The 3895-nt window shown below is 44.6% G+C and overlaps 2 protein-coding genes across 7 annotated transcripts in view; one reads left to right on the forward strand and one right to left on the reverse strand.

Moving 5' to 3' along the window:
- ephx2 (epoxide hydrolase 2, cytoplasmic) overlaps positions 1–3342 on the reverse strand; it is a 35577-nt gene extending 32235 nt beyond the window's left edge. Inside the window, exon 1 of one of the 2 annotated variants that reach the window (XM_020592300.1) lies at positions 3276–3342. The gene's annotated coding sequence lies outside the window, so the exon portion shown is untranslated. Of the gene's footprint in view, positions 1–1860; positions 1950–3275 lie in introns of those variants that run through there. The other variant, XM_020592299.1, reaches the window with a different exon arrangement.
- A 48-nt stretch (positions 3343–3390) lies between these two features.
- LOC109955801 (protein NLRC3-like) overlaps positions 3391–3895 on the forward strand; it is a 25144-nt gene continuing 24639 nt past the window's right edge. For 4 of the 5 annotated variants that reach the window (XM_020592293.1, XM_020592294.1, XM_020592295.1 and 1 more), the window contains exon 1: positions 3391–3473. The gene's annotated coding sequence lies outside the window, so the exon portion shown is untranslated. The remainder of the gene's footprint in view (positions 3474–3895) is intronic. The other variant, XM_020592297.1, reaches the window with a different exon arrangement.

A 3895-nucleotide genomic window follows, 5' to 3' on the forward strand; every position in this document is an offset into this window, starting at 1 on the left:
AGAAAAGGTACAGTTATTGAAAAACCCGGGTTCTCATTCCCAATTAAGTTGACTGTAATTGCTACCCAACCATCGAATGGAAGAATGTCACCATTTACAGCACAAACTTTCAACTCCTCCTCACCCTCAATGATTTCACTGAGTGGTCTGATAGGAATGTCTGGTAGGTACTTGTTTTTCCACTCTCTATCAATCATGCTCACTTGGGCTCCCGTGTCAAGCAAGGCACTGACTGCCAGGCCATTCAGGTTACACTGGGTAAGGGCTTTCCTCCCTATTAGTTTGGTTACATAGTCACTTTGGTTCTTGGGTAGATCATGTAAGATGGCATTTGCTGTCTTGTTTGCTTGCTTTGGTTCTTGATTTTTCAATAGTTTTTTTGGACTGTTAGGTTCTTGTGCATTTTCCATATTACATTGATCAGCCCAGCATATCACATCTTGGGACAATGGTTGGGACCCGGTCACTATTTGTCCCCCGACAGAGACCGGCCCCCGTTTCCCTGACGCGTAACTTTCTTCAAACAACCAACGGCCCTGTGGCCTTCCTCTCCACAGTGGAAACAATGGGAACATCCAGTGAGGCCCTGTTCAACGCACTTGTCACAACCGTAGGGTTTCCCTCTCCTATAATCCACTTTGCCTCTTAAAGCTTGGCTGCCTCGTGCCGGTGCCTGGGTCTGCATCGACTGTGACATGGACTCAACCATGGTGGTGAGTTTTTCAACCTTTTCTGTTAACTGCTGGATTACATCTGTTTTAGGTTTCTTGGTTGGGTTCTCCTCCTTCACATTAGAACACTGGGCAGCAGTTGTCTCCAGCTGTACACTGTGCGCGCCTGTTTGTCGCTGACGGGTATTCGGACCCAACCGCCTCTGTCTTTCACTTTCATCACTCATTATTTTCTTCATCTCTTTTAGGATTACTTCATCAGTCACTTGGTTATCAACAAGCAATGGTTTGAGTTCTCTACGTATGTCATCATGCTTATGCCCCAAGCCTTGATACACAGCATGGAGAAAAACGTCTTGCACAGTACTTGCATTATATTTCACATCAGCATGGGCATCTTTTGATGCAAGCAGTATCTTTTGTTTGAGCCCTATAGCACGGTACAGAAATTGCTGAGGTGTCTCACGTTCTTTTTGTTTTGTGCACATCAGTTCTTGGAATAGCTCAGTGTTGCTCTGCTCTCCTAGGTGGGAGTGGAGGAAGTCTTTTAGCTCTTCTACTGATAGATCATCCTTGTTCATTAGCATATCTTTGAAACTTCCCGGTTTGATTACTCTGAGGACAGCCCTTACAATCTCTGCAGTGCTGAATTGTTCCTTTGATCCCTCATCAATCTGCCGGCACATGCTGTTATAGCTGATGTCTGAAACTAGATCTCCAATTTGACCCCCTTGAATCTTGAATTCTCTTCGATGAAGGTAGGAAAGATCTCTTAAGGAGACTAATTTATCGGGTGCTGCATAGTCGGAGTGCCCTGTTAACCATCTACTCTGTGACACAGGCTTTGCAGGTGACTGTGGTACTGTCTGAGTGAGTGTGGGCACATACTGCATCATTTTCTTACTAAGCTCCTCATAACTAGTGAGTAGTTTCTGTATTTCTGTGTCATGTGTGGCATTATGTGCAGTGGTTGCGCTGTGACTTGCGCTATCTGTTACAGCAACTTCACTATCATTAGGTACAGGCACATTAATATCACCACTTGTATTACTTGGTTCAGCATTAGCATCACTTTTTGAAAACGATTCATCTGCGCCATCATTACTTGTTACATTTGGTTGTGCACCAGTAGCATAACCTTTACTGACTGCATCTACCACATTTTTCAGTTCAAGTAAATGAGCCATACCTGAATCCTCAAGTTCTAATAAGGACTTGCTGTACATAAAACCACTGATGTAGTCAAAACAGCCCTCTTCGTCCCCTGGCACGAGACGAGATGGATCCACTTCTGGTACTGGGCCTACTGACTTGGCAATCTGGAACAGTTCATCTGCACGCAGGGTGAGTAGATCCTTCTTGATGGTCCACATCAAGCTCTTCCTTTCGCCCTCCGCCATAACTGCTTCCCTATTCCTCGCACTTGGTCACCCAGCCCCTAAGTCCTTCTCGATCTCAGTCCTTACACAGCTTTCAGTATAAGTGACACACTCCACAACGAAAACAGCTAATTTCTCTTCATCAGTAGACAGGAACACTGAGGCTTGCACTAGATGATACTCTCCGGCTGCGCCAGGTCACTGATGGTTGCAGTGACGTTAGTCGCACGGGTCGAGGTAGGTGGATCAGCTCCCGAGCACCCAAGGAGTGATCCCTGTACGGGCCACCAAGAATCTGTTACAGGTATCAGAATATAACACCTGTAGGCAGATGTATATATCCTGGAATACAGGAAAGGAATAATTAGGCAGGGAGACGTGGCTTCACTTCGCTGAGTTCTCCGCCATTATGAGAAAAACCCAGCGAAGCACGCTAGATGGCTGCAGTCCATCGGGTAAGCCAGCCTCACACTGCCACCTACTGGTGAAAAAAAGTATTGACCTATCCAACACTGGGTTATATCATATTTTGAGAAAACAAGATGTTTACATGAAAAATGCACATTTACCATTAATGCCATTATATACATTCAAACTAATGTGATCACACATTGGTGGGCATCACAATAACATAAATGCTGCAGTAAGAGTGAGTAAACAGGCCTCAATCCAGTGTCCACAACAATAGTCCCACATGACACGGAGCTGTGATAACTCTGTCTGAAGTTCCGGTGCAATAACCAGGATGTTACTGGCAACATGTTTAACCTGTTTCATTGCATACACAACAAACTGTAATGTGCAGATGATGATACCTTGTGTATTCCTCCTGTGTTCATCACACCTGGCCAGTAAAGCTGGTTCTGATTCTGAGTAATAAATACTCACTGTAACTCGTCCCATTTCTGAATGATAGTGTAAATTTGATGTTACTGAATTACGATTATTGCTGCTTTAATGTGTAAACGTCAATGCGGTTGCAGCTACTTTACCACATGCACTCCAGGTACTTAGTCCATATTAATCCATCATACTGTGGAGTTACTGTATTTAGTGTGAAGAATCTGATTTATGTAATGTGGGTCTAGAAAAAGCATTAAAGTCATGAAGCTATTTTGAGAAGTGATGGCCTATTTAAATGGCAAAATATAAAACAAGCAAACCAAGAATCAACAGATGAAAGTTCATTTGTAGTACTAAACATATTTAGGGTGTTTTTACTCACTTTTTGTCTCTCCCATGACGTTATTCCTCTCTCCTACAGCATCCATTACAATTACATGCAAATGAAATGTTATGCAAATTAGGCGATGACGTCATTTAGCGACTTCTAGCTACTTTCCTTACTGAGGAGTTGGCAACACTGCGTGGATCCACTAACACAGAGGAACGAAAACCAGCTGTGAGGCGGGGACAGTCACAGGTAAGACTGAAGAGCTGGACCGTTATGTTAATACCGACACACATGAGTCACTTATATATTTTTTTCTTGGGTTGGAATTGATTATTTTTTAATTCCGCATCATTAGAAGAGACTGGAGATTTGGGAAACGCTTTCAGAATTTGGGTGAGTGTTAGGAAACGACGGCGCGGAGTTAAAACGGTCTCGGTTTGGCAGGTTGCCTGTGACCAACTCCAGTGTGGTCCGACCGGACTCACAAGCTGGAAATAACGGGACCCAGGTAGCGGATCGGGCCGTCGGCCCCGACAGGCTCACCCTGTCTAATGTCCGAACCGACCAGCGTAGAGGAGAGAGAGAGAGGGGGCTGTAGCTCCGCTCCGTGTGGCGCAGATGGTTTCCGCTATAACGGTCTAGTTGGCTCTGAGTATTTTAGTCTTTGCTCG

This window comes from Monopterus albus, unplaced genomic scaffold, assembly GCF_001952655.1.
Source record: "Monopterus albus unplaced genomic scaffold, M_albus_1.0 scaffold16.1, whole genome shotgun sequence".
In the NCBI taxonomy this organism is placed as follows: domain Eukaryota; kingdom Metazoa; phylum Chordata; class Actinopteri; order Synbranchiformes; family Synbranchidae; genus Monopterus; species Monopterus albus.